Genomic DNA, 19,692 nt, shown 5'->3' on the forward strand with positions numbered 1-19,692 from the left:
TTGGGAAACCCATCTTTTCTGTTTAAAGTCTTTATTTGGTATCACAGATTCTCTTGCCTATCTCTGTCTTCAGCTTTCACCAGTTTATAAGCACAATTGCGACTGTATCAATGAAGCATTAATCTCAAATCCTACCAGCTTTGAAACTATACCAGTTCACAAAGACAGTCCAGTCTTTTCCTGGAGGCCCCCTCTCTAAATAGTCCCACTATGCCCAGAAATCAATCCTTAGCACCCAAACTACGGGAATGGGGCAGAAACCCAGAGTTGCCCCTCAAGACCCACCTCCACAACTTCTGCACTTATGTTGCTGGCACAGTAAGGGCACCATTGGTGAACACAGAACAGGATGGGCAAGGTGGGCTCCTGCCTCTGGAAGTGCTCCAGCACTGGACCATCCCTGAGTCAGAGTTCAGTAATGCTGTGGGCAAGTGATAACACACACTAAGAGATGTACGTAGAGTGGAGCTAAATTAAGTCCTACTGGGAGCTGTGGAAGGCTACATGGAAGAATTGGGATTTAAATTAAATTTGGAAGGATAGACAGGATTTTGATGGTCAAAAATAAAAATAAAATGCATTTAGGGTAAGGAAACATCTTGGAAAAGGGGGAAAAGGGGCACCTGGGTGCCTCAGTCTGACTTTGGCTCAGGTCATGTTCTCAGAATTCCAGCCCCACGTCGGGCTCTGTGCTGACAGCTTGGAGCCTGGAGCCTGTTTCAGATTCTGTGTCTCCCTCTCTCTCTCTCTCTCTGCCCCTCCCCCACTTGCATCTCTCTCTCTCTCTCTCTCTCTCTCTCTCTCTCTCTCTCTCTTTTAAAAATAAAATAAAAAACTTAAAAAAGGGGGGGGCAAAAATAGGGAAGTAAAGAAAATGTGAGGCAACAGAGGTAGACCAAACTGGTTGAAAGACAAGATGTTTAAAAAAGCAGAATCAGATCTATAAATACAGGATTGATGGTTGCTAGAGGGGAGGGGAATGGGGATGTGCAAAGTGGGTGAAGGAGAGTGGGAGATACAGGCTTCCAGTTATGGAATAATAAGTCACAGAGATAAAAGGTACAGCATAGTGTTTATGGTCAATGGTATTGTAATAGCATTGTATGGTTACAGATGGTAGCTGTACTTGTGAGCACAGCATAAGGTACAGAGAAGTTGAATCACTTTGTTGTGCACCTGAAACTAATGTAACATTGGGTATGTCAACTATATCTATATGTATGTATATGTGTATATATATGTGTATGCGTGTGTGTGTGTGTGTGTGTGTGTGTGTGTGTGTGTGTATAAGATATTTGGGGGTTTGTAGCACTGATGAAATGGCAAATGCTGTCAACTGTGAAGTGATGGAGGTGACGGAGAGATCTGAGAGCCAAACAAGAATTTGGGCTTCATTTTATCCACCTGCTTTGCCATGGACAGCATTTGAGCAGGGGAGTGATGACACAAGATCACTCTGGCTGGGGAATGGACAGGGAGAAGATTCTAAAGCAGTGCTCTCCTACAGAAAGCTAATGTGAACTACAAAGGGGAGCCGCATGTAAATTAAATTTCCTTGTAGCCATATGTATTAGTTTTCAATTGTTACTGTAACAAATTACCATAAACTTTGTGGCCTAAAGCAACACACATTTATTCTCCCACAGGTCTGGAAGCCACAAGTCTAACATCATGGTATTAGCTGCTCTGTTTTCCTTTTGGAGTCTTCCGGTAAGAATCTGTTTCCTTGACAACACTGGCTTTTAGAGACAGCCTACATTCTTTGGTCCAGGGCCCCTGCCTCCTTCCTCCCAGCTAGTAGCATAACATCGTCTGCAGTCAAATCTCCCCGTCTCCCTCTTATAGTGCCCCTATTGATTACACTGGGCTTATCTGGATAATCTTCCTATCTCAGGATCCTTAATTTAATCACATTTCCAAAGTTCCTTTTGCCCTGTAAGATCACGTACTCACAGGTTCCGAAAATTCAGATGTTGACACCTTGGGATGCCATTATTCAGCCACATTAAAAAGGCATATGATGAAACATGGAATAATGCAATATTTTCACATAATCCATAAAAAGATTACAATTTCAATATGTGATCTCTATGCAAATTATTAATGAGATATCTTCTATTCTTTTTTTTTTTTTTCCAACGGAAGCTTCAAATGGAGCATGCCTTTATACTTAGGGCATGTCTCATTTCAGATCAGGCACACTTCAGGTACTCCTTAGCTACATGTGGCTCATGGCTACAGTATTAGGCAGTGCAATCCAGAGCCAGGGTAATTTGCTAGAAGCTCATTAAAGAAATCTAGGAGGGCTATAAAAATGAAGAGAAGGAAGCAAAAGTGACAAACCTTGAAACCAGCATCAGGTAAATGTTGGGATGTGATAGGAATAGTATAGAGAACTGGGTGACTGACACAATGGCTATTAGTTATGATCACTGACATGAGCATTTTCCTTATTTTATTTTTATTTTTTTGTGGGTGTGTGAGGGAAGCATGTGAGTCCTGTTTTGGACAAATGAATGAACTGTTCATTAGGAAGATAGGAATGTGGGTTTGGAAGTAAGGAGGGGGGTCAGGATGGAGGCTTAGATTTAGGATTGCTTATGAGAGATGGTTGGATTCATGATGGTGGCTGAGGACAGAGCCTTGGATAGTCCATGTTCAGAAGGCAGGTGGAGGCAGGAAAGACTGAGGTGGGGGGGGAACAATGGGGAAAGCAAGACCAGAGAAAAGAGAAATAGTAGCAGCAGGTGGGAACACGGCAGTATTTCTGAGGTAATCATGAATAATCTCCTCGTGGGTTTCGAGTCCATCATTCCACATCTGAGGTAATTACTCAGCCTCCTACACAGAGCTGCTTTTTAGTTGTTAGTGGGAGTGGGAGTGGGCAGATGTTTATTTACAAAACTGTTTATCTTTAAAGAATAACATTATGGCTGAATCTTCCAAGTAAGTTTGGTATTTGGCAATTACGTGGCTAATTTGATGAGTATGGCTAGCAGATGGGGCTGGTTCAGGCTCCTTTCTTCCCAATTCCAAAGGAATTTCTCTGTATGGTGATGAAATTAACAGAATTATTGCTAGATCTTCCTTCAGTGTGGCCAAATTTTTAATGATCTATCACTTTACAATTCTCTGGGACAAATGATCCCATTTTCTTCCTAGATCCTTGTTTCTAAATCTCCCAGAGAATTGTGTGCATAGTAGAGTGAGTTTGGGAGTCAAACTGCCAGGGTTCAAGTTCCACCTCTGCCTCTTACTATTTGGCTTTGAGCTAGTTACTTTTTTGTGCCTCCATTTCTTACCAGAAAAATGAGATAATCACAATCTCCCTCTTGGGGTTGTTGTGAGGGTTAAATCATTATGTATGTTCATATTTTTATCCACATACTCTGTTTTCCTCTGAACCCTCTTCAAGAGTTTAGAACATTCTATCTCTATTTAACAACATGGAATGACTTCTCTGGTGATTAGATATTTCATGTGTCCGGTTACTTCAAATCGTTCCCTCTCCAGCCCCTTCCAATCCAACCCTCCCATTGCTGGCTCTGTACTACAACACTTGGAGAGATTTGCTTGTATTTCACATATAATACAGTGTTTATTCACAGACAAATCTAAGAGCCAAACAAGGACTTCAGTGAACAATTCCTGGTAAAACTGACTTAAGCCAGATTACAAAAAATTTAAAATAGAAAAAGGCAGAAAGAAGATCAAACATAGCTAAATCAGTATTTATATTGCTAAATTGTGCCACTTTCCCCTCATAAGTTTATTAAGGGCAAGGAATAAAGACAAAAACTCTGCAGAATTTTTCAACACTCAAACAACATATTGACCATAGACATTTTTTTCTTAGTTTTTTTTTTTTTTTTTTTAGAAAATTTGTTCTTACTCATTGATACTAAGTGTAATTGAGAAGGGTGGCCATCTGAATATCTTTTTTTTTTTTAATGTTTATTTATTTTTGAGACAGAGAGAGACAGAGCATGAATGGGGGAGGGGCAGAGAGAGAGAGAGACACAGAATCGGAAGCAGGCTCCAGGCTCTGGGCCATCAGCCCAGAGCCTGACTCGGGGCTCAAACTCACGAACCGTGAGATTGTGACCTGAGCTGAAGTCGGACACTCAACCGGCTGAGCCACCCAGGCGCCCCGTGAATATCTTTAAATCTGGGTTTCTGACTTATTTGCACTAAAGAAAAAGTAAATAACATTGTGGGCAGAAGTGGAGAATTGTGTTTTTCTCATTGACATAACTTGTTCTAGTTTAAGAAGATTCAATTGAAAAGGTACATACACAAGCACACATTTTTTGTTTTATTTTTATGTTTTTAAAAGTTTATTTATTTTGAGAGAGAGTGTGCACATGTGAGTGGGGGAGGGGCAGAGAGGGGGAGAGAGAGAATCCTAAGCAGTCTCGCCCTATCAGTGAGGAGCCTGACACAGGGCTCAAACCCACAAACTGAGATCATGACCTGAGCAGAAACCAAGAGTTGGATCCTTCACCGAATGAGCCACCCAGGTGCCCCTTGTTTGGTTTCGTTTTGTTTTTAAAGTTTACTTACTTATTTTGAGAGACAGGGAGAGAGCGAGAACAGGGAGTGAGAAAGAGAGAGAATCCCAAGCAAGCTCTGCCCTGTCAGTGCTGAGACTGATGCTCGGCTTAATCCCACAAGCCTTGAGATCATAACTGGGGCTGAAATCCAGAGTCACACGCTCAACCAACTGAACCACCCAGGTGCCTCCACAAGCACATATTTTGAAGACTGACTCTTCATACTAGAGTTAAAACATTTTTTTTTTTTTTTTTTTTTTTTTTTTGGTTCACTCACTACCTAGGAAGTGGATGATAGCTTCCTGAAAAATTCTCCAAGATTGGAACTTTTTTTTTTTTTAATGTTTATTTATTTTTGAGACAGAGAGAGACACAGCATGAACAGGGGAGGGGCAGAGAGAGAGGGAGACACAGAATCTGAAATGGGCTCCAGGCTCTGAGCTGTCAGCACAGAGCCCGACGCGGGGCTCGAACTCACAGACCGTGAGATCATGACCTGAGCCGAAGTCGGCCGCTTAACCGACTGAGCCACCCAGGCACCCCAGATTGGAACTTCTTTATTCTCCTTCACTGCAGATAACACCTGGAGAATGCCATCTACTTTTCTTTTGAGTCTAGAATATCAGCCTTTTACAATGATCAAGCATTGCTGTGTCCTGAAAATGATCTCAGGGCTGTACAATAACATTCTATTTAGAGCTTCCTAGAGTTTTTTGGTAACTAAGTCCATAATTGAGACCAGTGATTCTTAATCAGGGGTAATTTTGTCCTCTAGGGGACATTCAGCAACATCTGGAGACATTTTTGATTTTCATGATTGGGGAGGGTGTTGCTACTGGCATCTAAATGAGTAGAGGCCAGAGATGCTGTTAAATATTTCACAATGGACAGGGCAGTCCCCATTCACTGTGCCAAAATATTATCCAGCCCCAAATGTCAACAATGCTGAAGTTGAGAAGCTCTGCTCTAGACATTCTAGATTCTAGAGAAGAGACAGGTCCTAAATCAGGGTTAGAGGGAAACAAGCAACAAGAGAAGGGTGTGACAGAGGTCATGTTTATTTTAAAGGTTACCTTTTATGCTTTTGTTATGTTTCTAGCAAGTATAACATTGAATAGTACTATCCTAGGGGGCAATGGAGTCTATGGCCATTTCAGGCAGCCATGTAACCTAGCATTTTCCCTTTATGGAAGCTTATAGTTTGGGTTACAGGATTCTGTGATTAACCAGGTATTGTGGTCAATATCTACGTACAGTCTTTTCTTGGCACACATAGGAGGTGGCAAACTGATTCCTGAGGCTGAACTCATTTTACTTCAAAGAAACCGATCCCAGCTAAAAACACTTGTCAAAAGTTGTTGGTGAGTGGTTCACAGAGAGAGGAATGGTCTGATCTGGCCTTCACCTTACAGAGAGTTTCTTTGTTTAAAAAAATTTTTTTAAAACATTTATTTATTTTTGAGAGACAGAGAGAGATAGAGCACAAGCAGGGAGAGCAGAGAGAGAGAGGGAGACACAAAATCCAAAGCAGGCTCCAGGCTCCAAGCTGCCAGCACAGAGCCCAACACAGGGCTCCAGCTCATGGACCGCGAGATTATGACCTGAGCAAAAGTAGGCCACTCAACCAACTGAGCCACCCAGGAGACCCACAGAGAGTTTCTCTGTAAGAAAATGGAAACATACCAGAAAGATCATAGACTTTGGAGTCTACTAAATCTTGCCTGAATAGAGTCTAAGCTCTGTTGGTTCAGTTGGATAAATTACTTGGTCTTCTGGAGCCTTGGTATTCTCAGTGGTAAAAAAGGAGCATAATATATAACTTGTAGGGTTCTTATAAAGATTAAGTAAGAAAATATGGGGCATCTGGGCAGCTCAGTTGGTTAAGCATCTGACTCTTGATTTTGGCTCAGGTCATGATCTCATGGTCATGAGCTTCACGTTGGGCTCCACACTGGGTGTAGAGCCTGCTTAAGATTCTATCTCTCCCTTTCCCTCTGCCTCCCACCCACCCTTGAGCACTCTCTCTCTCTCTCTCTCAAAAAAAAAAAAAAAAAAAAAAAAAAAAGAAAGGAAGAAAGAAAGAAAAGAAAATGTATATAAAACATCTAAAATAGTGTAGAGCATGCAATAGAATCTCAATAAATTTGTTATTTTAACTTTTTGAACTTCATAAACTTAGGATCTAAGCTGCAAACTAGATAATAATAAGGAATTTTGTGCTTATGTCCTAAGTAAAGAGCATGAAAAAGGTCAGCTGCAAGAACCCCGTTTTGTCTCTGAACTGGCTGGTGCTGCTCTGTCCCAGATTGGTTGACCACATTAAATACATTTGCTCATCTGGTCTAGATTTTTCTCTATAAAGCCCTAGCTGTGTAAGCTGTGTCCCTGATAGGCAGGCCATAAATAACCATGATGAAGCAGGCTGAGAGCCTCTCTTTCTGTCCCTGGTTACCGGATCATTTTTTCCATCCCTTCTGAGCTTTCCTCATGACCTATGAACATCAGAAAAGTCTCTGTAGGCATCAGAAGAGACACACCAGTCTGGACGACAGTGAGGTAATTAGCCAGAGAACCAAGATTCTAATCATGGTTTTTGCCTCTGAAGTTATATGACCCTAGAGTCTGTGATACTTAACCTTTTGTTTACCTCTGACCTCAGCTTGACCATAATGGTTATTAGGAAATTCACCACCATCCAAAAGGAATGTTTGGAAGGTTAATGACATAATTGTGCCTAATCCTGGTGATGAGGAGAGAGTAAATGTCCACCTTTTGGAAATGCATAATAAATCTTCCAGGTAAATTACTTTTCCTTTATTGAACTAAATATAACCTAAAGGGAAACCATATGAGGAGCTTTCAGTTTTAAACATTTTGTTCTTTAGTGGTTGGAGAGAGTTCCAGAACTTCTAAAGTAGGGCATATATATTCTCAGCACAAGTGGAACTTTTGATATTAAAGGGCTCTGAGTTCCCTGAATGGAAGGGACTCTATACAATTACCCAGTTAAGTTAACACGCAGCATTTTCCTTGCAGTCTCCACTGAACTGGTTACCAGCCTGTTTCCAGGACAGGGAAACTCAGATTTTTTCGGAATTTTTATTTTATTTTATTTTATTTTATTTTATTTTATTTTATTTTATTTTATTATTCTATTCTATTCTATTCTATTCTATTCTATTCTATTCTATTCTATTCTATTCTATTCTATTCTATTCTATTCTATTCCATTCTATTCTATTCTAGATGAAAGACCTCACAGACTACTTTCTCTATCCGATGCTGCTTTAGGATACCAAGGTGAATTAAAAATCTAGACCACTGCCCAAAACCTCCCCTGTCTATAGGAAGGTATCCTGATTTAGCTCACTGGAATTTCAGTTATTTGAGACCAGATTTCATTTTACCTGAAGAATAAGGGGAGAATGGAGGTAGAAATGTGATGGGACCTGGCTACCTCACAGAATGTGGGGAAAATGCAGGGGGAGGGGAGGCAAAGCTATTCATACTCCCCAGTGTCAGCTGTGAATTTTAAGCAAAGGATTCACTCTATGTTACATAAAAAAGAAAACTAAATATTTATGAACATGTACTATCTTCCAAGAGTGACGCAAGGTACTTTCACATACATTACTATGGCTTAATCTTTGCATCGGTTTTCTGAAGGTTTTTTTTTTTTTAATCATCATTCTTGCTGATTAGGAAAGAGTAGTTAAATCACATGCCCAAGGTCACATGGCTTGTACATAAGAGCCAGAATTCAAATCCAGATTAGTCTGACTGCTAAATTCATGCTCTTTTTTCATAAAGCAAGATCCTTTTGCAAACAGCAAACCTCCTTCACCTTTTTCTTTCTCAGTTATCTTATGCCTTTGTGACTTTTGCAAGGATTTTAGAAAATTCAGTTGTACTAGGGCACGTGAGCATGTGAAAATGGAGGCAACAAGCATTTTGCAAACTTGATGGTAACCATTACAGCAAATACCATTGTACTTATAGTTTGTAAAGTGCTTAGTATATGAATGCAACCCTATTATTACCTGGTAATTGTGTGTATTATTATAATAACATACAATTATTTAGCTTGGGTAAAATTAGAATGGTGTATATTTAAGATGTCATCCAGGTTCTATTTTTCTAGACCCTTTGAGAAATACTGTTTCACTTACTAAATTGCATCAAATCTGTATCACATAGGATGCTGATTTGGATTAAATTTTCACATTTACTTAGAAATTTCCTGTTTTCCAGTAATAGTCACCAATTTGAATTTATTAGCACTGAAAGTATATTCATCAAGCAATATGTAGACATCATACAATTCTTCATACGAGAAGTATCCATAGGAACCATTTGGTTCAACTAGCTAAATGCGTAGAGTGTCTGAGAAGAAAGTTGCTTTGGGATGTTGCCCCAGCTGCAAACTGCTGGGTAATAAGCCCAGAGACCTAGTGGTTGATACCCAGAGACTACCAACAGGATGGATACCTTCCCCTTTACAGTGAGCTGATTAAGCGGACTTGCCAGCTTGGACCCTGTTTGGCAATAAGCCTTTTCGTTCTAGAACTAAGCCTCTGACATTTTGGGGGTGTTCCTCCTTTTCCCCTTGTGCTTATTAAAATATTGATGAGAAGAGGTGGTGAAAGCCAAGATATATCATTCTGCAACAATCTTCAACACAATACATATCATTCTTAGTGATGGTGGCTAAAGGAATTTGGTGGTAGATATTTCAAAATAATAAGTCCAAAATTGTTTTTAAAAATGTCATAGTTCTGAGAAATTCATGATTTCTCCAACTTCATTTATTTGATAAGCATGTATTCATTGGTCACCTATGATGCCTCTCATCCTCTACAAGCTTATAATATGGTACGTAAGTAAATTCAACATAATATGTAAATATGTTTAACACAAGAAAGTATGTGATCTGTGATATGTACGGTATTACCAACAAGAATAATTCACTTTAGTAGAGTTTTGTTTCTTATACATTGTGTGCCAGACTCAATGCTAGATTCTGGGGATACCAGGATGAACCAAAAGTTGATTCTAAGCCCCCTAAGGTTATCAGGCAGCCGGAGTTACAATAAAAATGTCTGGTATGGCTTATGGCTATAGATGAATATAGATTTAGTTAGGACAAGTTTAGTCTTTAATATGACATTTGAGGGAGATATGAAACTCTGAAATGTTGGTCATCAGTCTGGGAGTCAGCACATTCAGGAATGCGCAAGGGCTCCTGGCATCTCAGATATCCTAGCCTGGTGGTAATTCCAGCTCCCACGCATATTTGTTAAAGAATATCCCATCTAATTTCTGGCTCCCTCCAGTTTGGAAGTCTCCAGGGCCCAGTGTGAAAACTGTTTGCTGGTGGAGGAGGAGGGGAAGGTACATAGTCTGAGCTTTGACTCTGTCGAGGTGCCAGAGCTGACCTGAGTTCCTGGGAACCATTCAGGGCATGGGGATTTACTAGGGCTTGGACCTCATCCACCATTGTAGCTAAGGGCCCAGAATCAAATTAGATAATGGAGACCGGATCCAGCTTGCCTGAGGGTTTGGCAAGAAGGCAAGTGTCTGTGTGCCTGATGGTGCATCGTGTTGGTTCCGTGCCTACTGCAGAGAAATGCCAAGATGGGTGTTGATTAACCTGCCCTCAATTGTTGGACCTCCATCCAAGTGACTTGGTTCCATGCCTTGGATGGTGCAGGTAGGGCTGGAACCTACTCCACCCAGCCTTCTCTTTTTAGGCTCCTTTGCTCTCAGTCACTTACCCTATGGGGCAGGGTGCAAACCATGTTTGGTTGCTGGCTGCCCCAAGGGACAGGGTGAGTCTTGTTTAGCAAGGAAGAAGCCGGTGAATCTAGCTTTTGTTTTGCAATCCTTTGGGACAGGCTTACAACAGAGGATTCACGATGAGTAAATTTTGGGCATTCTAAAAGAAAAATACATCCACTGATGTATTTGTCTCCTGGCTGTGGTTTCTGAAGTCATATTAAATTACATTAAGAGCCCTTCTCTCATTGCTACTGGTCTTTTACTATTCAGTAGACATTTAAAAAGATGCTATGTGGGTGAAAAATAAAAAGTTGAATGACGGTCACTGCCTTAGGGGAGATGTTCTCATAGGGAGGAAGTGCACCACTGGGCAGAGCAGGGAGGTCATTTATGGGCAGTGGGATGGTTACAATTCTCTCTTCTGCTGCCCTGCTGTCTCTCTCAAAGTGTAGCTTAGCTTTGCCAGACTAGTTATTTTAAGCTCTTGCAAACAATTTCATAGCTTTATTTTTGCCCTTGGCTCCAGTAAATTGGGGCCCCCATGCAGTGCTCTCTTGGCATTAACATGGATCTGAGCTGCTTAAGGGCTGGGGATATGGAGGATTGGCACAGTGGGGAGGGCAGACAACAGGACAGGACGATTCAAGCCTAGACCATTAAGGATGCTTGTTTAGGAATCTAGAGGGCTGTAAGTATAGTACTATACAGTGTGCACACTCAAGCATTGGTTTGAAAGCCTTTCCAACCTCAAGAAAGGAAATCTTTTCAGGCTTCTCTGTATTTCATTTCCTTTTGTTCTCTTATTTGAAAATTCACATTTCACCGTTATGATAGGTATCTATCTATCTATCTATCTATCTATCAATCATCTATCAATCTGTCTATCTATCTATCTATCCATCCATCTGTCCTATCAATTAGTTTTGGAGACAGATGTCAGTAGTGAGAGAAAAAAATATTGAGAAAGGTATTTGGAACACACTGCTTCTGAGTTTCAGTCGGCAGAAAAAGCAGCATACTGAAGGGGATAGTGCTGGCCTGTTAGCGGTTAGAACACCTAAACTGCTCACAAGAAACAAGCACAAAGGGTGAGCTGAGATTTCCTCTACATCTGGAGTCTGTAGGGAAACACTGGTGCTGAATAAAAACAGTCCTCATTCCTACCATCTGTGAGTCCACCGTGATAGGGCATAACACAGGCTCTAAACGAGTAGAGGGATTAATGTGAGGGAATCTGAAGGTTTATATCCTCCCTTATTGGCTCAAGATCCCCTCAAATCTCATTGCTCTGTTGTTTTTCCTTGGCTTATGACCTTGTGAATATCCCATAGCTGTCTTATCAGGGTTTTACACCTTAGTGTGATTAGTTTATTGGCTTCTTTCCTTAGATCCAGGGAGCATGCTGAGTAGACAGAGAGAGAGAGAGAGAGAGAGAGAGAGAGAGAGAGAGAGAAAAGGGAGAAAGGGTAAAGAAAGAGGATGTTTGCAGGTATTGTAGGTCAACTTCTGCTTGAAACCTTTGCCTAACAGTGTTTGTGCCTGTGGGCTCTGCCTCAGGGCCGGCCAGCTGCATGCATCTCCTGTCCCCTTCAGCAGTTCTCCAAGCAGAGCCTTCTTTCCATTATTGAGATGTGTCATCTGTTTTAAATTACGTCAATTGTACCCAGATAGGCAAGTGATTGACACCTTCTTCAGACTATGTGTGAAAACTAGAGGAAAAGTGATGAGCCAGATGCTTCCAGAAGAGTAAATTATTACCTGCATGTAAGTTAGTCGTGGAGTTGGTGCATTTACTTTCTTAGTCCCTTAATAAATTACTCGGTGGAATAGTAAATGGCTCCTACGTGGCCTGAAGTCCTTGGACATGTATAGAACAGGTTCCCTTGTCTCTATGTATGATGTTTCCTCTAAATGATGAAAAATACTCAACACCTTGGATTTGTATATTGACCTACTAGCATCTTTTGATCAGGTTCTATAAAATGTCTGTAAGGTCCCCAGGCAGGTGAGTATATTATTAATCACATTTTTCTAAAAAATAAGCCTCTGAAAGTAGGCTAAACTGTTTACCATGACAAACTGTAATACTTATTTTTGCCTTTTTGGTGATTCCTTTCACCTCTAGGATTATACAAATTCTACATGCTACTCAGGTCTCATTTAAGCTCTCTCTCTCTATATATATGTATATATTGAGATATATATATATGTATATATATATATACACACACACACATGTATATGTATACATATACATATATAATATCTATGTACCATATGTATATTTATTATGTACATACATATATATAAAATATAAATATTTTAACAAACTCTGATGCCTTTGTACTGTGTCAACTTATTTACTCTGGAACCATGTTTCCCAGAGTTCTCTTCCCTATATGGTTTTTGGTTAGTATTTATTTATTTATTTATTTATTTATTTATTTATTTATGAGAGAGTGTGTGCATGAGTGGGGGAGGGGAAGAGAGAGAGGGAGAGAGAGAATCCCAACCAGGCTCTGTGCTGCCAGCGCAGAGACCAACGTGAGGCTCTAACTCGCAAACCATGAGATCACACCTGAGCTGAAGTCAAGAGTCGGACACTTAACCACTGAGCCACCCATTGAGCCACCCAGGCACCCTGATTTTTGGTTAGTATTGGCCACAGGAGACATTCTGCCCGGGGTTTGGAAAGCTCAAGTGAAGTCACAGCCAACCTGAGTCCTGAAGGTTGGTGCTGGGCACCAGCCACTGTGGTGAGTGCCAGGCCCTCACCCACATAGCTGCAGGTCTGCTGGCTCGCCTAATTGGTGCAGGGTAGCTCCCAGTTCTGTAGCTCCTTCAACTCTCACCAGCTCCCCTTTGTCAGCTTTCCCAAGTGCTGAGCCAAGTGAATGTGCAGCTCCACAGGGAAGGGCACCAGCAGGTCATCTAGGGCACTAAAGCTGACATGTGAGGCAGACAGAGGTCCCAGTTCATCCTCATGGTTTCTGATGGTCTTTCTTCTCATCTACATTCAGCTTTCCCTCCCTAGTGCCAGTCTGGCTGACCTAGAGTGAATTGGCTCTAGCAGACCAACCCCAGTTACGGAGAAAACAACCTATATAGGCTCCTCCATCAGCCTGCAGAGACTATTCTCGCAGTTACATATGGTCTAGCCCCTATAATAAATGTGTTTTCTACATTATTTGTAGTGACATAGTGATACAACCCTGACTGACACCTAAAAATTTGGATTTATTTAACAAGCATGTGGGATGTAAGAAACATGAGGGTAGGTAGCATTCTTCTCCTTCTTCTCCTACTTCTACTTCTCCTTCTTCCTCCCCTTCCTTTTCCTCCTCCTCATTCTCCTTGTTCTCTCTTCCCCCTCCTCTGCTTTCTTCTTCTCCTCTCCTTCCCTCTCCCCTCCCCCTCCTTCTCCTCTTTCTCCATTGTTCCATCTCCTGTCCCTAGAGCGGTGCTTGATACATAATAACCCCTCACTAAATATTAATTGGGTGGGAGTCACAGTTTGGGTGCTTTATCTATAGAAAGATAAGGAATTCAGTTCCTTAACTTTTCCTTTTATCTTGCATTTCAGATGCCGGTGGTAATTCCAACCAGAGATTTGGCAACTGGTTGCACAGATCTGGAAATTGGCAGGAAAATCTGGATTGAAGCTATAGATTAGGGAGGGGATCATTAACATGAAATGAGTACGGGTAAGAACCCAAGAAGAGATGAGAAGGGAAAGGGAAACAGGAAAGAACCCTGGAAAACAAAATTGAACGATTATTGTGAATTACTTACTTCCTGGTAATTGTACTACATATCCACATCCTTGCAGTAGCTTCATGGTGGATGAATGTTACACCCATACCCTGACATTGGGCAGAGCTCTATGATGTGCTTTGGCTAATGGAATGTTAGTGGGCATGATATGAACAGACATCCCCTCTTACGATCTTCTGTGAGGAAACATGCCCTCAGTTGCCACTGGCCCTTCAGACTGGGCCCAGAATGAAAACAGGCAGAATAGACCTGAGCCTGACTTGCAACCTGGAGTCAAGTCCAGCTGACACAGAGTCCCCCCTAGTTTGACTGAACTGCAGTTTGGCTGCAGACTTGAAAGTATGAAAATAAATGCTTGTTGCTGTAGGCACCTGAGTTTGGGAATGGTTTTTTGTTAGGCACCATTACTGTACCAGTTGCTAATAATATAAATAGCAATGCTAAATTGACAGAAGAAGAACCCATGAAAGGACTAGAGAAGGATGAGCCACACAGGTTAGAGAGCATTCAGGCAAGAGGAACTTCGCAGTTGCCAAGACGGGAGTGTTTCAATAAGAGAAAAGGCGTGGGCAAGGTCAGAGGCCTCAGAGAAGTCAAGCAAGTCAAGGACCAAAATGTATTCACTGGATTCAACAACAAAGAGATAGAGGAAATTTATCTGATCTCTACACATTTCTCTGGGAAATAAGAGATGCAGCCTTCTGAGAGTGAGAGACAAGAGGACTAGAGACCTGGAAGAAAGCTATAAAAGCTGCAGACTTTGCTGAGAGGAAGGGGAGAGAGACCATGTGATTTTCCCCAGCCGTGAGTGCAGCCTTAACAGAAAGAAGAAAAATCTGTGTATTCGATGTGGCGTTGGGAGTTTTTTGGAGCATGTGAGACTAAAAGACATAAAACATTTTTTTTCTGTCAATCCCACCACTTATCAACTCTCCTGAATTCTGGCAGCACTATAATCTGTATTACACATTTTTGTGTTTTTTTTTACATGTTGTCTTACAATCTTCATTGTATTATGCGCTAATAGTGTTTTATTTCTCTCACTGTATATCCATCCACCCATTTGCCCATCTGTCCAGCCATCCATCTGTGTGAGCAATCATCCATCATCCATCCATCCTACACATTATTCCTTCGAGGTGATGAACTTGTGATGGAACCTCAAGTAATACTATGTTAACATGTCAAATTAAAAATAAAAAATTCAGAATCAAGGAAAATATAGATAAGAACGTGTTAGTCACACGGTAAGGACCCCAAACAATTTTTGATTGATAGATCAAGCAACAGCCTAGCAAAAAACGTTCTTACAGACCCCATTCTAGAGCTATAAATTTCCACTTTGGAAATCTACCAGTGTAATTAGGTTATATTTTAAGATTAAAAAAGGGAGTTTGAACAAGTATACACAAGTTTATTTAATATTAAATAATATTTAAATGATAATTTAAAGTAATTAAAGTAATATTTAAATTATAAACTCTCAATGTGGGAAGCTTTTAGTTAAAACAAATTTTCCTTTGTATCTTAAATTACACAGAGATAGCGTTTTCATGTAATTTCCTCCCTTCGTACCAGACCATGTGATCAGTCTCTCTGGTCACACCTGTCCCTTAGGATGGATAAAACGAGTAGTGTTGTCCATTGTTAGGCCTTTGCATAGAGAATATATTACTTTTTATCTTCTTAGGAGAGAGGGAAAAGATTGGAAATTGCACACTGAATTCTAATTTTTTTGTGCACACAGAAAGTTATCTTCTGTCTCTTTTAAAAGAAAAGGGCTTTTTCATTTCACTTACTTTTATAATTCATACCTAGGAAAATATAAGATTATTTTTATGTTCAAGAAACTTCGGCCAAAAAAAAAATAAATAAAAAGAAATAAAAGAAATTTGGCTATCCTGGTTAATTAATGCCTTTCCCAGCTCTTCTTCAAATGGCAGGAAAATGAAATTAGTATTACGTGATCAATGTATTTCACGATTATGTTATCAATACTTAAAAGTTGGGTTTAAATGATTGGTACCATCTCCCTTTTGAGTTTAATATTCACATAAATTGAAAATTATTTAGCAAAGACACCTATTTATCTCTTTGGGTTCTGGAAAGAAGCTCTTTAAGAAAGTAAAGTATAAACCAACCCACATCACCAGTAACCTCAGGCTTCAGGACCACAATTTCCTCCAGAGTTTTTGGCAACATGATTAACTCCAGTTATTTTCCAGACCTTCCCTCCATCCCAACAGCTGCTGTGATCACCCTCCCAGGAAGAGAGGAGTCTCTATTCATGATATCCAAAGTTTTATCATTGCACATCTTCCACTGACTTTTAGGGAAGTTTTTTCTTACTCTGTTGATCAGCACCTAGATTGAAACCTTTCTGTAGAATTCTAGGAAATTTATTCGTTCACTCAAAAAATATATTTCTAGGGCCTTCTATGTGCCAGGCACTGCACTAGGACCTAGACATATACTAATGAACCAGACTATGCATTTCTTTTTGGAATGCTCTCTTTACTGCTGGAGACAGGCACATAAACAGATAAACAATGCAGCATGCTAAGAACTCTCATCAAATTTATATCTTCTTATTCTTTCCACTAGATCAGTGCATCTAAACTTGGCATGGCGGGGTGGTAGTCTATGGATGTACTCTTGAAGGCTGGGTATTTTCTAGGATAATTAAAATATTTTTCATTCACTTTGATGATAATTAAAAAAATCTGAAGCATAGTCTTGGTCATCTGGATGACTAATTTGCAACTAACATTCTGCAATTTCTGTGCTCAAGTTTTTATTTACAGTTGCTTGAAAAAAATCAAATGTAAAAAAAAGTCTTATTCACACTGAAGATTTATTTTCTACACAATAGCATAGGTTATGTAAAATTAAAACTGTTAATTTCTTGGTTTTGCTTGTATCTAATAGGTAAATTTGCCTTGATTATGTAGTTGTATAAAAATATAAGCAGAAATAATAACAAGTTTTATACTATTATTATTTACATTTAGTAGCTTTCTGATAGAGGCCATTTTAGTCAAAATGGTTAGGTCTGCACTTAAAATTAGGGTAATTTCCCTTTGAAAGAGGTTCCTACATTACTTATGTTTGAAAAACATGGTTCTGGTTTCATGTCAGTGATCTTTCAGAGATGCTATTCCATAAAATCCCTTTTTCTATTCCTTTTGTGTGGGTGATAACTATCATCTGATAGTTTACAATCTTCCCTATTTCCACCCTCAGCTGGTGAAGCGAGGGGAGGCCCAGCTAACTGTGATGGCAGAATATAATCTAGCAATACCCAAGGGCTGAGCACTTTTTAACCCCATTAAAAATTATCTAAGTGGCATATGAAAACATTCAAGCAAGGTTAAGCACAATAACCCCCTGGGTTATCTGCAGGTCAGATTTTCAGTTTTTAAAATGAGCTATGTATACTCTCGGAATATTAGAAGTCATGGAGGGTATAATAAGAGGGAGAATATGGCAATCATGCTTTAATGTTAGTGAAAATTTTAAAATGAAAACAAAGACTATCTATTGGGTAGAATACAATTTACATGCATGTTCAAGGAAAAAGTTCAAAGAAATTCCAACATTGATGCCGCACACTGCTTTGGGATGTGCTAGAAAATCTTACAGGGTCTGGTAATCTCTCTTCTCAGTCTTAAAGGGCTACTTTGGTGGAAACCTTAGGAAAGCATTATATAAAGGAAATGCTCTACAGAGCTAGAAACCTGAAGCTGTCCTCTCTCTACCGGATTCTGAGCATTCGCCTGGGAGATTAAGACTTTCTTTTCTTAAATCTCCTTGTAAGTAGCTTTGTGGACACTTGAGTATATTCTGGCACATCCTACCACCTCATCATGATAGTGGTTGTACTTTGTTCATTCTACAGAAAAGTGCTTACTCCACGTAAGAAGCTGAAGACATCTGCAAAGGTTATTAGGCCCCCTCTGGGATCTTCTACTTACAGGCTGGAAACCACAGAGCTATTTGGTGTTTCTTCCATCTGACTATCTCACTCTCCTCATCTACTGGTCTGTGTCTACCACTGTACCATGTCCATTCACTCATTCAATGAGTTGCTGGGTCCCCGAAATGCAAGACACCATCTACATGTACTTGGAAGCTTTAAATATGCTTTCTCACAATCCTCTTCTCCATGAATATGACATCTCCTTGCATTTGATTGAAATGCATTATCTACTTAATGTGTTTGATTAGCCTTAATGTCTCCGTTTTAGTCGATAAGCACTATAGTTAATTTGGATCAGATCTCCAATTTGGTGGCCAATAAATCAGCAGACCAAATAACCAGATCTGGATCCAGAGACATGACTTCTTTCATCTTCTCAGCCTTCCCAAGCCTCTTGTGAAGCCATCTACCAACACTTTGTGTCTGTTCTTTGCTGGACATTGCCTTTGAATAGTGACTCTCAAAGCAGGTGGTGGTAGTGTGGCATGTGTGAATTCAGACTCTCCATTGGTGTGTGTGTTTGCATATTTTGAAAAGTATATTCTAAAATTACTATGATCTGAGTTACTTTGAATCTTAAAATCTAATTTAATTTTTTCAAATAACAATAAAGGAAGGCACATGACTTTTATGTCTTTAAAAGAAGGCATGGATTTTAAGAGACTGTAAAACATGGCCTTAGAATTTATGGAGAGGATGAGATCTTGCCTGCTTTCCAAATGTCACCCAGCGCTGGTACACAGTGATAACACTCTCCGTGTAATGCTCCATTTCTGACAATTCAGGATAATTGCTGCTTATCAGAAGGCAAGATTTCTAGCAATCTCTACATCTTGAGAACAGGGAGATGATAAAGCAAACAAACAGAAGCACTTAGAGTCTTCGAATATACACGTAAAATGCTGGTTTGGAGAATCGTGCTTCCCTTTTAGCTAGGTGTAGTCTGTGTGGCTAAGTTTCGGCTCACAAAACGTCATAAAAATGTTGGTAGGACTTTCAGGACAGTTCTGTAAAAAGAGAAAGAGTTGTACCTTTTCGTTCTTCTTTCTTTCCTTCTTTCTGCTGCTTGGAAGGGGGCTGGAACGGTTAGAGCTCCAGAAGGTTTTCCTAAACTATGACAAGTCACTTAGAGCAGAGCAAAGACAGAGGCCTCAGATGGCGTTGTGGAGTCCTCTTACCCCTGTCTAACCTCTTTACACAAGCAAACATGCCTTCTGCATTGAAGCTACTACAGTTTGGTTTCTGTTACTCACAGCTGAACCTTACTTTAACTGATACGCCTTGTTAATTCGATTTCTCAGTCGCTTAAAGGACCAAATGGGAAGCAGGAAGGGCTGCTTCTGTTAGCAAGTAAGGAAACAGAAAAATTATTACAGGCCAGGAAGTCAATTGATGGTGATATGGCTGACGTCAAGTAAGCAAGAAGGCAGGAAAAGGTGACTATTCCATAAGTTTTTGTTTGAAGATGGTTGACATCTGAAAAACTGACAAATCGGGGAAACTTCACTTACTTTACATGCGACACTTTAGACACTTGCCCTCATCACCTCTTTCATCAGCAATATTTCTGGAGCTCGTCATTATGTGAGTGAGGACAAAAACCCTCCA

General features: G+C 40.2%; 1 long non-coding RNA gene across 1 annotated transcript in view; it reads left to right on the plus strand.

The window, feature by feature from the left end:
• LOC111561478 overlaps positions 1–15,018 on the plus strand; it is a 29,053-nt gene extending 14,035 nt beyond the window's left edge. Inside the window, exons 2-3 of the long non-coding RNA XR_002744122.2 lie at positions 1,647–1,710; positions 13,915–15,018. This is a non-coding gene — a long non-coding RNA (uncharacterized LOC111561478). The remainder of the gene's footprint in view (positions 1–1,646; positions 1,711–13,914) is intronic.
• Positions 15,019–19,692: the final 4,674 nt, after the last annotated feature.

This window comes from Felis catus, chromosome B4, assembly GCF_018350175.1.
Source record: "Felis catus isolate Fca126 chromosome B4, F.catus_Fca126_mat1.0, whole genome shotgun sequence".
Classification (NCBI taxonomy): Eukaryota; Metazoa; Chordata; class Mammalia; order Carnivora; family Felidae; genus Felis; species Felis catus.